This window comes from Palaemon carinicauda, chromosome 3 (assembly GCF_036898095.1).
Source record: "Palaemon carinicauda isolate YSFRI2023 chromosome 3, ASM3689809v2, whole genome shotgun sequence".
NCBI classification, from domain to species: Eukaryota; Metazoa; Arthropoda; class Malacostraca; order Decapoda; family Palaemonidae; genus Palaemon; species Palaemon carinicauda.
The window spans coordinates 148,759,490-148,776,643 of NC_090727.1; the positions used below are offsets into that span (position 1 = coordinate 148,759,490).

At 46.1% G+C, this 17,154-nt stretch overlaps 1 protein-coding gene across 5 annotated transcripts in view; it reads left to right on the plus strand.

The window, feature by feature from the left end:
• The window catches only part of Pex14 (peroxin 14), a 174,031-nt gene that overhangs the window by 79,173 nt on the left and 77,704 nt on the right, over nt 1-17,154 (plus strand). For 2 of the 5 annotated variants that reach the window (XM_068370870.1, XM_068370874.1), the window contains exon 1: nt 1,355-1,436. The exons of 1 other annotated variant lie outside the window; for it this stretch is intronic. The gene's annotated coding sequence lies outside the window, so the exon portion shown is untranslated. Of the gene's footprint in view, nt 1-1,354; nt 1,437-1,481; nt 1,625-17,154 lie in introns of those variants that run through there. 2 more of the 5 variants (XM_068370872.1, XM_068370871.1) reach the window with 2 other exon arrangements.

Consider the following 17,154-nt stretch of genomic DNA (forward strand, 5'->3'; position numbering starts at 1 on the left):
ACATATATATATATATATATATATATATATATATATATATATATATAGCCTATATATATATATATATATATATATATATATATATATATATATAGGCTATATATATATATATATATATATATATATATATATATATATATATATATATATATATATATATATATATATATATATATATAGGCTATATATATATATATATATATATATATATATATATATATATATATATATATATATATATATATAGGCTATATATATATATATATATATATATATATATATATATATATATATATATATATATATATATGTATATATATATATATATATATATATATATATATATATATATATATATATATATATATATAGCCTATATATATATATATATATATATATATATATATATATATATATATATATATATATATATATATATATATATAGGCTATATATATATATATAGGCTATATATATATATATATATATATATATATATATATATATATATATATATATATATATATATATATATATACATATATATATATATATATATATATATATATATATATATATATAGCCTATATATATATATATATATATATATATATATATATATATATATATATATATATATATATATATATATATATATATATATATATATATACATATATATATATATATATATATATATATATATATATATATAGCCTATATATATATATATATATATATATATATATATATATATATATATATATATATATATATATATATATATATGACTGAAATTCTTAAGAAAGTTTATGCCCCTCTTAATCTACTCGATTACGTTTGAATCAGAATAAGTAATATATCTTTTTTTTCGTCATTAACGGAAGTATGTTCCATAAAGCTTTGAAGTTTACGCATTTGCGCTCTCAATGTTACATTATGCTTTTGTATTTCTATTTCTAGTTTTTCCGATCGAAAAACAAATTCTTAAAGACAGTCTCTATAACATTTTCGATGCCACAAACTAGAAAGTATGACGTCATAGAAAACCCTTCCTACTGATTTTCTTAATATGATTATATACGTAAATTGTATTCGAAATATATATATATTCTAAATGTGTTTATTTAATAAAAAATATTAATCATTTTATGGATATACTTATAAATACTTATAAAATCTTAAGATAATCTTTGGAAAATCTTGACGATTGATTTTAATATTGTGTAGTGTCATTTTTTAAGGTAACATTTTCATATATTTGATTTAACGGTATAAGTTTATTTAACGTATTAGGATATTATAAGCAAAATAATTTACGCAAATAGAAATAATAATTTGTTAATGATTACATAAAATTGTGAGGTGGAATAAAAAATGTATCCTTATCACAAGAAGTAGAACCTTGGACTATTTGTTTGTCTCCATCTCCGATTGTAAGTTTTATCAAATTCTTATCTACGATCTTACTGTCATTACCTATTGATAATTGCTTAGTATCGGGAAATATTTCATTCATCACAGCAAATCATATTCACCCAGTCCCTTTTTTTATTATGAGAATTATTGCGTATTTATTTTTTGCTTAGGGTACGTTTGGCCCACAGGCCACAGGCCATTCACGGTGACTAAACATTTGAAGTTATTTATATTAATATTAAGCTATTGTTATACTAGGCTATGGCTAAGATTAAGTAAGCCTATTGTAATATTATTTTGACATGAAGTTTACGTGAAAGTAGATTTAGAGGTAAGGCCTATAGTTGGTTAGTATGAGCTTTGGGTTTTATTATACTTAAAGACAATTTTCCCAAACCAACTATTTTAGACAGTATAGTTAAATAAATCATTAGTATATTCGTTTAATCCCATAACCATGAATTACTGCGGAAGGATAACTTATTAATCCCATTTTAAGTTTACATTATTGATAATTAATGCTGAAATACTAGGCCACGGGGCTAACCCGCATAGCAAAACATGTTCCGCTTGCCAGAACATGGGAACAATGAGTAATGTTTAATCGCGAGCATACGGCTGAAAAAAAAAACAATAAATCATTAGTTTGATTAAGTATGTAGGTATTTGTAATACGATGAACACTGTTACGAACGACTCCGTAGAAAATGGGATGGAAAGTCAGTCACATTTTTTATGCATCTGGAAGCCCTGGCTAATGAAAGCTCCAGTGTTTTAACCAGGTTTCATTACTGTTATGATTTGGTTTTGATTACCGGTAGTTTTTTTATTACGATGACTGGTTTTTATGGCGATGACTGGCAGAAACAACAAAGTTTAAAAAAGTTCATTAAACATCATACAATTAGACTGCAAAAAGGTATATTTTAACGTGGTTCAAACTTAATTGATGACAATATCAAGCGCATAATCATAAGACTTTAGTTATGGTAGTTGACCCACCATAACTCAAAATCTATGAATGTATGGCAAAGATGATTATAAAAAATGTTCTAAACACTTATGATTGCACCATTATCTTGTTTTTCTAAGTTGTGAAAGCTTTATTTACTGCCGAAGATAGCCAATGCTTTTCAAAATGTTTAGGCCATTAATACATTGTTACATATTCTGGAGCCATTGTAGTTCATTTTGACAGACCTGGGGTAAAATTTCAAAAGTTATGAATGATAAACAGCCCTTTTTAAGGGATACAAACACAAAACACCAACCAACTTGCTGTTGCAGACCTAACCTTGCCTAGGAGCTGTATACCTACCTACTGGAGGGGTACGCCCCCCTAGATTGCCGTATCCTTAGCTAACCCTAAGACTAAGTCTTAACCTTATGGTTGCTTCCCAGTTGGCTTCACTCCGGGCAAGGTAACACTAAATAATATTTCTTAAATCATAAAACTCATTTCATATCGTATTTCAGACCAAGATAAACAACAAGTTGCCCATAAATAAGATAATAAAGTTTACCCCTTTCCCAACAAACTACTTTCTCCTCAAAATATGGTTTTCAAGGTTACCGTTGGCAAAACTCTGCAAACAACCAAAATATACGACAGAAGTTCATGTTATTTTCTTTTAAATGATTCTCGGTTACTTAAGCAATGTTTGGGGACACCGGTCGCAGGTTTGATGTACTGTAGTTACATTTACTGAGAACAAGACATCTGATGTTAGGTTAGGTGGGAAACCTTAGGTTAGGTCATATCTCTGTGTTTGATTACCTTGGGAAATTATAGTTTTTAGGTGTGTTGTCTTTTGTCTCAGGTGTCTCAATAACTTGAAAAATTCAAGGTTTGACAGTTATAGTTATCAAATTTGTTCAGAATTCCTAAAAATACACCTGTAACACTGATTTTTTCCCAAAGGATTTATAATTACTTAGGAAAATTATCTTTTTGTTCTGTAACTGAATACAAACCACGCTATTTACATGGGGTAATTACTTTGGCGACAGCCGATGACGAGCCATAAAGTTTTAACGAGGGTTTCCTACCCCACCGCTAGCTAGCGGGGAGGTAGGGAGGGGTAGCTAGCTACCCCTCCCCCTCACACACACCGGAGAATACTCCACTTTACTTTTGGCTCGCATAGTGATCGGAGGTTTCCGCTCCTACGCTCTCTTGACGGCCATTATTGTTTTGTCTTTTAACTTTCCTTTTCTTATACTGGATATATTTAAACATTACTGATGTTTATATATATTTTTGTGTATAGAAAATGTAAGTTTCCTTTGCTTTCGGTGTTGTACGGTGTGTATTATGTACGTCTGCTAGAGTTCGCCGGCGTAGGCCACCACGTCTTTCCGTGGTCACGGCCTTGCACTTCTAGGCCACCATGGTTGCCTTTCGTGGAGTCCGGCCCTTCTCTTGAGGTCGTTCACATCTTACTCCGTACTACGCCTACGATAGCTTCTCAGTCCGAGTTGCTGTTTCGTTTATTTGTCCAATTATTTTTATGAACATAATTGTGTTTTAACTTTTCAACTCAGGGCTCACGTCCCTTCGGGGGTTGGTAATCCTTGGAACATTCAAAGTCAGTTGCATAATTATAATGTTATAATTCTGTTTGTTAACTTCGTTCCTCCCCCCCCCTCACCTGGGCATGCCGGGTGTGGGAGGGGGAGCACATACCTTCTTTCGTTCTTATATTTTTTCCTTCGGGGTTTCTCTTCGGAGTTTCACCCGGGGGAATTTCTGTTAAATAATTATTTTGTTTTATTTTTCAGTTTGCGATGCTGTTTCTTCGTGCCTATTGTGTGCCTTCGAAGCAGAGCTGTCCTGTTATCCTGGGGAGTCGGCTTCTCCGCCGTCTCAAGGCGTTCGTCAGGGGCGTTTCCTTCTCTTAGAAGTTCCCCCATGACTACTGCCAGCTCTTCATTGCATCCTAGAACGATAAGGAGGTTCGCCTCCAGGGTAGTTAGTTAACTTCCCTTTTTACTTCCTTGGTCTTTAGGCGGTCATGCTCTTGGGAAGGGCTCCTCTTCGGAGGATTGCTCCTTTTGTCTCTTCTACGAAGTGTCCCCTCCCGTTCGCGTGAGAGGACACTCACAGAGACTCCTCTTCGGAGGATTGTTCCTGTTACGTCTGCTGATCTCAGGGCCTTTCGGGGCTCCATCGACAGTCTTTTCTACGAAGTGCTCACCTCTCTCGTTCGCGAGAGGGGCCACTCGTAGAGACTCCTCTTCGGAGGATTGTTCCTGTTTATAACAGCTTGCTGTTCAGTCACTAACACTTTCGGTGTTAAGTGACAGGGAAACTTCGGTTTCCTTTTTTCCCTGACCCTTCGGGGTCTCGGAGCTTAGTTACGCAGTTCCCTCGGGCTCTCGTAACTTTAGTCACTTCTACACTTCGGTGATTAGTGACGGAGAAACTTCGGTTTCTCGTTGCATTGACCCTTCGGGGTCTTGCAACTACTCCTCAGTGTACCTGTTGCCTGCTGTATCCGTTCCTGATTGCAGACGCGCCTTGGGCACCCACGCCCCCGTTATCTAACGGGGTCCTCCCTTCGGGGCAGGAGAGACTTTCTCACACCTTGAGTAAGTCCCTTAAGTGCCAGGTATCACCTGCGCGCCAACGTTCCCTTACGTGCTTGCGCTCTCCTGCTGTTCCTGAGCCTGCCCTCAGAGACACCCCGTTCCAGTATTCAGTTAGGCTGCTACCAACGTTCCCTGCGCATTTTGCGCACATCGTTGGGGTTCCTGAGTTAGCGCACTGGCGCTCACCAGCGTTTTAGCCTAGGGTGTCTCTAAGTCTCTTCTACGAAGGACACCTCTCCCGTTCGCGGGAAAGGTACCTCACAGAGACCACTCCTCGGAGTATTTAGCAGTTTCTCAGTTGATTGTCGGCACTGAAGTAGACCTCCGGGTCCTCTTCAGGGGATCCCCTCCCTTTTAGGGACATATCCCAGTTCCTGATCTACGAGTTAGCCGACGATCTTCTGATGCGCGCTGACGCATGAACGTTGATGATCGCCCGCGTGCGGGATGTTTTCCCGCGTGCGGGATGTTTTCCCGCGCGCGATCGTCGACGGTTAGCCGACGATCTTCTGCTCGTGCTACCACGTAAGCGTTGATGATCGCCCGCGCGTGGGATGGTTTCCCGCGCGCGGGATGGTTTCCCGCGCGCGGGATGGCTTCCCGCGCGCGATCGTTGACGCGCCCGAGTGCGGGATTGGCGCGGGATTATTTCCCGCCCGCGACCTTGCGGTCGTCGATGGTTTAGCCGACGATCTTCTGTTCGCTCTAACGCGTAAGCGTTGATGATCGCCCGCGTGCGTGAGGGCTTCCCGCGCGCGATCCCGCGATCGTCGAAGAAAGCGCGATCGTTAGCCGACGACCTGTTCGCGCTAACGTGTAAGCGTTGATGATCGCTCGCGCGCGGGATGGTTTCCTGCGCGCTATCTCGCCATCGTCGAGGGTCGTCAGCCGACTATCTTCTGTTCGCGCTAATGCGTAAGCGTTGATGATCGCCCACGCGCGGGATAGTTTCCCGCGCGCGACCTTCAGGACGTTTCGCTCGCGATCGTCATCCCGGCAACGGTCGTTAGCCGGCGATCTTCGGATCCAGCGCTAGGCGTGCAAGCGCTGACGATCTTCTTAGTGTGCGTAAGCGCAGAGAATCGGTTTGTGCGCAGGATGGTTTCCCGCGCGCGGTTTTCCGGACGCGATCATCAACGGATCTTCGGATCCGGCGCTAAGCGGAAGCGACGACGATCTTCTTAGTACGCTTAGGCTCCTATTATTGTTCTGTGCGCGAGATGGTTCCCGCGCACGACAACGAGGACATCCGCGCGTGGTTCTCCGCACGCGATCGCCTACGGCCGTTCGCCGCCAATCTTCGGAGCGCCGACGATCTTCACGGTACGGGTGAGCGCCGAAGATTGTTCCGTTCGCGAGATAGTTTCCCGCGTGCGACCATTGAGGCTCACGCAATCATTGCCCGGATCGTCCGCGCGGGGTTTTCCCGCTCGCGATCGTCGTAGATCGTCCGCGCGCGGGCACCGAGGTTCCCGCTCGTGATCGCCGACTATCTTCTCTCGCGCGCGAGCTCCGACAATCGTCGCTTACGCGGGAGCGTCGGAGATCGTGCGGGCTCGCGCGAATCGCCGACGATCGCCTTAAATAGTTGGAGATCTGTCGCATGCGGGCACTATGGGTCCCCGCCCACCGTCTCCGACGGTTTTTCTCGCGCTAGCGCCGACGATCTTCGTACTCGCGTAAGCACCGAAGATCGTCAGATTTTCTTCTGCGTTATCCTTCCGCGCGTGGGATGCTTCCCCACATGCAATCGCCGTCGGTGCTAGCACCGGCGATCTTTTTTCGCCGAGATCATTCACGCGTGGGATGATTTCCCTCGCCCACGATCTTTCACCCGCAAGCGCCAGTGATTTTATTACGCGCGGAGACGCGGGGATCGTTCATGCGGTCGCCGATACGCCCACGCTCTCGCGGGTTCGCGGGCATGCGGGCGCGGTTATCTGCTACGCATGCTTTATTCACGCGCTACCAAGATCTGTGCTTTTCGCGAAATCGTCAGCGTGATCGGCGCACTGTTCTCCGACATGGCCACGCCCTGTTTACATCAGGGCTTATGGCAGTCAGGCCACCTCCGCGTTTCCCTCCCCCGCAGCGCAGAGTAGTGCCCTCTCCGGAGGGGGGGAGGTTTCCGGTCAGGTCAAAGGTCTCTTCTCCCTTCACTGCAGTTTCTCTACGGGCGAACCCTCATGTGTCATCTCCCCCTGAGGATCGAACGATCCTCTTCCCTCCAGAGAGACTCCCTGTCAGCGCGAGGATTGGTCGGCGATCCTGGTGGGATGCCGTAGTCAGAGCGCTCAAACAGGCAATGAGCCTGTGCCTTCTGACTGGGGTCACTAATCAGTGGCAGCTTCCTCTCCCCCTGAAAGGGGTGAGAGGAATCCCTGGCATGGTGACTTCCCCAAGGACTATCCTGTCCCTTCGCGAGTCCTTACGCAGGCGATGAGCCCTCCTCAGTCTCCGTCTCCCCTCCCCCGCAGATGAGCTTTGCCCATCTCCAGGAGGGTCGGAAGACCCGGTCCTCTCCCCCTTCACTCCATAGGGAGAATCTCCGCCTCTTCCTGAGGGTCCTATCGTGCTGAGGGGGCGAAGCCTTACATCCTTCATCGCTGGGGTCTTGTTTCCCTCCTAGGAGGGATCCTGAGGTCCTGTCTTCCGCAAGGATCCGACAGGATCCAGTTGGACCCTTGGGGCATGTCTACGAGTCTCCCAGGAAGAGCCTCCGGGAATGGGAGACCTTGCTGCCAGTCCATCAGGAGGATGAGCTCCAGGGGTCAGAACTTGCGTTCTGGCGGGTTCTGGCCCTCAGGAGAAAACCTCAAGGGGATCCCAGATTCAGAGATTCCTCTTCGGTAATGGAAGGATTCGTTCCTGGACAGAGTTCTACTCACCCAAAGGCGCCCTTACGCCAGTGCAGCTTGCCCTGGTCTTAGGGAATGGAGAGCGCCAGAGACTAGGCCAAGGGCCAGCTCTCTGGGCTTGTCTCCTTCAACAGTCCCGGTTGGTTTCGAGCCCCTCCCTCCTCCCTGGGTAGAGATCGGTGAGGGGACGGGTCCTCCGGGCGGAAGTCCAGTCCAGGTCGGAGAGGCGCCCCCTCCAAGAGGTGGCCAACGGGTTTCGAGGCCTCCATAGTCGCCTCCTTCCCTCGTCGACTCTGTACAGGGTTGTCAAACAGTCTCTGTCCAGCATAGCGATGGCAGACTCGGTCTGCTTTGCTGTGAGACCACAAGTCTTCATGGGCACACTGGTCCGGTAGGTCTCGTACTTCCGGTCCTGGTTCACCCATCTTCAAGGAAGTACTTTGGAGTCCGCCTGGAAGGCGGGTATACCAGTTCAAGGGCTGTGCTTCGGCCTCTCCACGGCACCTCAACAGTTCTCCGATACTTCCTCTCGGATCTCTTCACGGGCGCTCAGCATCGGTATCCAACCACTCTGTTCCTGGGTGGCTGGCCGATCCTGGCAGTCTCGAAGGCTTCCCTTCTTCGTCATCGGGACAAGCTCCTCGGACTTTTCCAAGTTCTAAAGTTCATGGGGGTCCTCGAGGAGTCCTCCCCACAGCCCTCTCAGAGTCTGATATACCGAGCCTGCTCTTAGGTGCCTATCTCCCGTAGCCTTCCCTTCAGACGTCAGGGTACCAAGGCAGAGGAAGGTCGCGAGACCTTTCCTCACACGAGAAGACCCTCCAACCCAAGGTGGTTTCGTCTCCCCTCACTGGTCGGAGAGGCGCCCCCTCCAAGAGGTGGCCAACGGGTTTCGAGGCCTCCATAGTCGCCTCCTTCCCTCGTCGACTCTGTACAGGGTTGTCAAACAGTCTCTGTCCAGCATAGCGACGGCAGACTCGGTCTGCTTTGCTGTGAGACCACAAGTCTTCATGGGCACACTGGTCCGGTAGGTCTCGTACTTCCGGTCCTGGTTCACCCATCTTCAAGGAAGTACTTTGGAGTCCGCCTGGAAGGCGGGTATACCAGTTCAAGGGCTGTGCTTCGGCCTCTCCACGGCACCTCAACAGTTCCACAGTCGCCCCAGGTTGAGTTCTCTTCAGTGGCGACTCGGCGCGGGGGAGTCGGGGGCTCGTCTCCCCAGACGCCGAGGCCCCTTGGGGACAACCGGTACAGACGAATCCATAGGGGGAGGGGGGGAACTGACGAGGGCCTACAAGAGGGAGTGGTCCTTCTCGTCCTCCCCCTGACTTGATGCTGTTTTCGAACGCGTCAAAGAAAAGGGGGGGGGGGGGCACGTTCTGATCCACGGGTCCTCAGGCCGGGGGTTAGAACCAGGAAGAACCTTCTCTAGTCCTACTAGAGATGGAAACTGTGTTTCTGGCTCTTCAGTAGCTCCACCTAGCCTGGCAGACTACTCTGTGGTTATGAGGATTAACAACACCACAGTGATGGTTTTCTGGCCCAGACAAGGAGATACTTTTCAGTACAACCATCCCATCCTGCGGGGGAGATGCCGGGATGGTCAGAGTCCCCCTCGGTCTCCTTGGCAGCTGGCTTGATTCCAGACAAAGGAATGGGCTCGCCGACCATCTGAGCAGTGTGTCACGAACACCACATTCCGAGTGGTCTTTGGATCCTCAAGTAGCCTACAAGTCCTGCCTCGGTGGGGCTCCCTCGGTGGACCGGTTCGCTACAGCACTGAGCTGCAAGCTCCCGCTGTACTGCTCCCCGGTCACGGATCCCAAGGCCCTCTGGTAGGAGGCCTTCCAGCAACGGTGGGACACCATCGATGTGTTGCCTCCGTAGCTTGCTCCTCTTCCCGCCGGGGGTCTATCCAGCACCTCCTCAAAGAGAGAGGATTTTCGCAACAAGTGGCAAAAAGGAGGCCTGGACACCTGTGCAAGTCTTCCGCAAGTAATCTCCCAGGCGATTGGGCGAGTTTCTGTAACCGGTGTCGGGGAGAGGGCATCCCTCCACACGTTGCCGCTTCCAGCATAGCGGAGCCCTTAGTGGGATTGCGGGATAAGTGTGCCTTTCAGTTTTGACTGTGAAAGGCTATCCCCCAGCCTTAAGGCTTGCCTCCTGGCTCTAGGGACAAACATTTCTCCCCCGCTGGAACTCTTCCTTCGCATGCCAAGCCTTGTCCTCTCCTGCCCTCAGTCGAAGGTGAGACCTCCTCCTTGGAACGTGGTTCGAGTCCTCGAGTCTCTAAAGAGACCCCCCTGACGAACCACTACGAGTCCCCAGACCACCACCTTTCTGGGTAGACAGTGTTCCTGCTAGCCTGTCTTCAGCCAAGCGAGTCACATGGTCTCTCTTACGACTTCGCCCATTCAGGGGGTTAGGGGCAGACAACTTCAGGTTCGTCCCTGAGGTTTGTTGCTGAGACTCAGAATCTGAGAGTGCCGGACCCGCTTCGACTCCTTCCAGGGCTCGGGTCTCCGTCCTGTAGCAGATGACTCGGACCATCTCCTACTTTGCCGGTAGGTAGTCCGACTTGGTGTCTTCAGAGAACAGCTGCAGGTCGTCTCCAGGTCCAAGTCTAGTTCGTGGATCCTGGGTAACGAGGAGAAGGGTCTCCAGGAGTACCATCTCGGCCTGGATTCGCAGGGTGCTACACCCTGCCTTGAATCCTGACCCTTCTCCGTCGCATCGCCCTAGAACCCATGATGTCAGGGACTCAGATACGACCCTACCCTTCATGGAGCATCTTCAGTGACGCAGGTCCTGTAAGCGGGGATGTTGAAGCCTCAGACCTTCTTCTCACCCCCCTTACCTGCAAGACATGACCCACAGGAGGCTCGATACGTTTCTATTGGCCCTGTGGTGGCTTCACAACAGCTGGTCTGAACCTCAGGCTCCTTGATGGACAAGTGGCGGAAGGTTGAGGGCATTGTTACCTGGTGTTAGTCTGCATGAATGAAAAGATCTGTCTGGCCCTTATTCTTTCCTTCATCCTCTCCTCCCACGGAGAAAGCAGCATCCTGGGTTCTCTGCACAGCTGACCTCAAACCACTGCAGGTAAACCATGCTTCCTTGTGTTCCTAGTATTATGTGTAATACTGTCATGTCCCCATACCCTGGGACAAGTCACTTTTCATCTTCGCACACACCTTATGTAGGCCACGGCAGTTTCACAACCGCCAGCGAGGAGCAGGGATTCCCTATTGTCCGAGTACTTGACCACTCGAATATGGAATCCCCGGGCAAGCTAAAGCCAGTATGGCCGGGACTTACCATCCTTCCTAAGGGTTGAGTCACCCCATGTAAATACCGTGGTTTGTATTCAGTTTCGGAACAAATGACAAATTCGTAGATAATTTGTATTTTTCCTAACGATACAAACATAGCTATTTACAGTTATGTGCCCGCCAGCCCTGTCCCCCAAGATAAGTCCTACCTCTAAGTAAAGTGGAGTATTCTCCGGTGTGTGTGAGGGGGAGGGGTAGCTAGCTACCCCTCCCTACCCCCCCGCTAGCTAGCAGTGGGGTAGGAAACCCTCGTTAAAACTTTATGGCTCGTAATCGGCTGTCGCCAAAGTAATTACCCCATGTAAATAGCTAGGTTTGTATCGTTAGGAAAAATACAAATTATCTACGAATTTGTCATATTTCTGTCCAACCTGTGAACTTTTCCTTCATACAGCAACTGCCAGGTTTTCCTTCATTGCACATGGGTGCTGAAAGGCTTCCCAGACCCTAGTGCTAGGACTTCTAGTCCAAATTCATAAATCCAATGTAAATCCTCTCATAGGTCAAGGAATGTCAGGTTTAGGTAGTGACTATGGTATCATAATGCTGGTAATGTAAATATTTATCCTGACTCCTAAGGGGTAGATCGTGAAACGGTGAAAAAACTTGCCAAATTATCCTAGTAGAGACAAATTTGGTGATTGGTGGCTGCAGGGTTCTGGTAGGCGCCAATTAAAGACACTCCAACAGAGGATAAACGAGTAGAACGATGACCGACTGATCCCTGGACAACCCTTAGGTGCGGACACTGTTGCTTCCCATAGTGAAGTAACGGCGCCCACAACCCGGGGAAGTCTCCTGATGCCACTTAGAGCAACTCCTGCTTTCCCTGAGGCTTTTGGGTCTCTCCACTAAGAAAGGCTTTTTGGAGGTGGTACAGTTAGGGGCACAGTGGGAGCACACACCTGCCTCCTGAGGGGTTGACACCCCCCCCCCCCCGAGTTTGCTCAGTGTACCGAGGTTCCACAGCGTATGAAGAATCAAGCTTCTCCGCCTAGTGTTGAGCACCTCTTATCTGTAAATGAGGGCCTCAACACCTATGTGGTTAAACCCCTCGGGGGTTTCAGAACAAGCGCTCGATTCATAGGTGCCTTGTTCCATCTCTTCAGAGTGTTGCTCTTCAGAGCAACCAGAGGGTGTTGCCTGCTGCTCGCCTCTCTCATTGTCCCACCATGGTACAACGAGTCTCGTGTCGATAAGCCTTTGGGATTATTGCCGGAGATGGTGATGCCTCCTGACTGCTTGCGGTCGCCGCCTCTTCCATCGTGCTCCTAAGGCACAAGAAGTCTTATGAACTATAAACCTTTGGGGATATTGCTGCAGATGGTGATGCCTGCAGTATCAGCTTTCACCATCATTCCCTATTTTGTGAGGCTAGGCCCTGCAGTACCTCCGCCTTGGGCTCTCTTCCCTCATGGGGAAGAGCATGCCTTTCCAGCTGCAGGAAAACCTTTGCAGCCTTACTCGCCACCATTTGAGCTTGTGCTTCCTCCTGTAAGAGCATGCAAGGCTACTGTGTAACCGCTGACAGGTGGTCGTTCGCACAGTCTCTAGTCATGTGAGAGAGTCTTGCACAGTGATGCACCCCCAGCCACTGAACATTAGCAAAGTGCATGGGCAAGCTCCTTTCTCTGATGAGGGTATGTGCAAAACGTTTCAAGCAGCTTCTTCACATGGACGCACCGACCGTATTCATGAGAGGGAGTTTTGCGCAATGTCATGCAGCCAGAACCTGGGCATTAGTGAAGTGCGCAGGCGAGTTCTTCTTGCTGATGAAGATGTGCGTGCAATTATGGTTGCTCGCCAACACCCCCATAGTGAGATTCTGGCACAAGCCACTTCGGTTGTGCATGCGTGCTCGCCTTTACAACCGCTAGGTCTCACCGCAACGAGGCTCGTGAAACAGAACACTTCGGGGTTATTTGCCGCAGATGGGGATGCTAGCTGACCGCTTGTAGCCGCCACTCACTATCGTGCCCACGATGACTCTCGTGACTCTCGTGAAGCATAACCCTGCTGGGTTATTGCTGCAGATCTCCACTCCCTGTTGGATAGATAGCTGCCTCTCATTATCATGCCCCCAGGCCACAATGAGTCTCGCGAGACATAATCTTTTGGGATATGTGCCTCAAGCCTCTACTCCTGACAGGATAGAATCAGATCGTGCTCACATTCAAGATCGATGACTGATGAGAAGCTCGTCCTGTGAGTGGGGAGCTCACGAACATGTTCACGATGCTGTGGCTCGTGAATGATCAATTCCTTTTTATTAATGACGTTGTACTTTGTCGCAGAATCTCGCAAGCCACTGCACGGGTTACCTTTGGGGCGCTCTCGTATGAAAACATGTTCACGATGCTCAAGCTCGTGTATGATCACTTACCCTGAGTCAGGGACATTGCGATTTGACACACCCACATGCGGGTGAGTGAGCTACTACTGCCAGCGAAGGCTGTTCGTTTCCGTAGTTGCATGCGCTACCCTTCTGGGAGCACGGATACCCATCACGAGTAACAAAGGCTAGTACCACTAGAGAGTTATTGGGTTCTTTGACTGGCCTGACAGAACTACATTGGATCCCTCTCTCTGGTTACGGCTCATTTCATGTTTGCCCACACATACACGAAATAGTCTGGCCTATTCTTAACACATTCTCCTCTTTCTTCATGCACTTGACAACACTGAAATTACCAAACAATTCTTCTTCTCTCAAGAGGTTAACTACTGCGCTGTAATTGTTCAGTGGCTACTTTTCTCTTGGTAAGGGTAGAAGAGACTCATTAGCTATGGTAAGCAGCTCTTCTAGGAGAAGGACACTCCAAAATCAAACCATTGTTCTCTAGTCTTGGGTAGTGCCATAGCCTCTGTACTATGGTCTTCCACTGTCTTGGATTAGAGTTCTCTTGCCTGAGGGTACACTCAGGCACACTATTCTATCTTGTTTCTCTTCCTCTTTTTATTTTGAAGTTTTTATCCTATTATTTTCAAGTTTTTATATTTTATGTACAGTATGACATTTTTTCTTTTAATGTTGTTATTGTTCTTAGATTTCTTGTAGTTGATCCTTATTTCCTTTCCTCACTGAGCTATTTTCCTTGTTGGAGCCCTTGGGCTTATAGCATCCTGCTTTCTAACTAGGGTTGTAGCTTAGCAAGTAATATTGATAATAATAATCATACTGCCATCATACAAAACCTACTGACATTCCTTTGCTCGTGAAGCATACTCGGTTTCAACTATTTCTGGGGACTGATCGTTTGCTTGACATTAATAAGTTTTCTAAGGTTTGCTGTACAGTAATGCCATCATGTGGTAGAGATAACTGGTTTCGGTGTTTACCAGCCCGTAGGCGGACATACACAGTCAACTCGCTATGGTTTTCATCCCAGCGTGTAAAGTTGGAAGACAAGATTTTGTCATCCCTTTACAGAGACAGTTGCTTGCAACCGATCGCATAACTCGACAGCGATCAACTTAAAATGTTCCCTTGTTAAGGAACCTCTCGGTGCCGACGGGTACTCAGGTGGGAGTTGGTTTTATGCTTGAGAGTCAAACAATCCTTGTTCCTCTCTATTGAATCATCTGACCCTTCTGGGTTTTGAACAGACTCAATCTCGGGCGGCGCTGGCAACCCCACTGAGTAGTTGGCTAACCAGGTAGGAGTAGGCAACCCCAATGAGTAGTTGGTTAACCGGGTAGAAGTTGGCCACCCCACTGATTAGTTGGTTAACCAGATAGGAGTTGGCTGCCCCACGGAGTAGTTGGCTACCCCACGGAGTAGTTGGCTAACTAGGTAGGAGTTTGCTACCCCACTGAGTAGTTGGCTAACCAGGTAGGAGTTGGCTACCCCATTGAGTAGGCCTAGTTGGCTAACCAGGTAGGAGTTGACTACCCCGCTGAGTAGTTGGCTAACCAGGTAGGAATTGGCTATCCCACTGAGTAGTTGGTTAACCAGGTATGAGTTGGCTACCCCACGAGTAGTTGGCTAACCAGATACCATAAAAACATTTTATAAACTATTCAGGCACCCATCCCAATTCCCAATGCAATCAGAAGGGAAGACTAGTTTTTACCTGAATTTTCTCAATAACTTGAGTCAGGGAATGAGCTATAGCATGCTGGGATCATGCTCCAAGGAGTGAATTCAATGGCTACTCCTGCGCTAAGGGCAAGTGGAAGTTGGAATCGCACGCCCCAGGATCGGGCCTTGAATTCAGACTCTCCTCCGCAAGATCGTAGACCCAGATCATGATGTTAGGGGCATAAGTATGTCCCTAACATTTAAAAAGAACTACAGTACTCTGTGGCATAGGTACAGTACTTCAAGCAGGTGTTTGGAAGTGTCAGACAATCGTAACAGCCCACGACCTGCAAGACGTAACATACAGGACCTGTGGTGGATGCACAACTTGGGGTTTAAAATATCTCTGCTCCCTTCCAGCATAAGCAGCAGTCAGTTGAGGGCAGATGTTACCCGGGATTAGTCTGGGATGAATATTAAAGTGACTGGCCACTTTTTTATTTATCTTCCACTCTCTTGTGGCACAGCACCTGCAGAACTCTGTAAGCTGGCCTGCACTAGCTGCAGGTAAAAACCATATTCCTTATAGCCTAAAATATAAAATACCGGTATATTAGTCCCTGTCCCAGCGAGGGAGAGTTAGGCAATGACTAGGTTAAGCAAGCGGAATGTTCCACTCCAAAAATCCTTACCTGGTCAAGTCACAGTGCTTAATTCTCACACACATACTGATTGCCAGGCTTTAGCTCTCACATATACGAAAAGAGTTAGTGAGGTGTCAGGTTACCTCTCCGCACAGGGTCGCACCCCAGTTCAAGTTACCAGCCAGTTGGTTAGCACTTCCACCCACCAACAGTGAGTCTCCATAGTGAAAAGGGAAATGGTTGTATTAGGTGTTGGAGCAAGTGATAAATTTGGAAGTAATTAGTATTTTTCCTAACTACAGTATACAAAGCTTGAGCTCTTTACTCACATTTGCCCGCCATCCCCTATCCCCGGTAAATCATGCCTGCAATCAAAAGTGACGTCATATCACTGGCATGTGTGTGAGTGGGATGGCTGGTCTACCCTCCACTAATTAGTGGCGGGTTGTTATATCTCGTTAAAATGTTTAATGACTATTTTCAGTTTTTGCCGAAATATCCATAGTAAAGAGCTTAAGGTTTGTATAGTTAAGAAAAATACAAATTACTTCCAAGTTTGTCATTTTCACTTTCCTACTCCAAAACAACTTTGGTAAACTTTTTCTGTACAGTATACTGTATACAAGACTTTAAATTGTGAAAAGAATTTGCTCATTTGTGGTAGATCACTAGAATTTAGATAAATTACTAATGTATGTCACCATATCTGCCAGCAGGTAAATATTTGCTTCTTGAAAACTGTTGCAAAAATTACATATTGATAATAGGATGAAGTGAAAATGCTGAAAACCAGATGCATAGCTCAATACTCAAGACAACAACAAAAACTACACATATATGTAATTGAGTTGAAACTAACACAAATTCTCATTTCAATATGTATCTTATTTCTCAACAACTTGCCTTATGTTTTTCAAAAGGAAAAGCTCCACCAATATAATTCATTTATGAAGATTACTAAATTCCATCTTTTTATAAACTTATGTATTATCCATTATTGGATAATACATTATTGCTCAGAGTACAGTCATACCGCAAGGTAAGTTGCCTTTGACTGTATTATTGGGAGTTTCATGTTCTATTCAGTTAAAAGATACAGTATTTATTTATTAAAAAGACAGCATGAACTATTGAATGGCTTATTAGAATAATGTGGGTGTATGTATTAGAGTTTACAGTATAATCCTGATACTGTACGGTACTAATATTTATAGTTTTCAAGACCATCGCGTGTAGACGTTTGTGACTTAAGTCTTTTAACGTACAGTACTATATAAGGAAGATGGTAC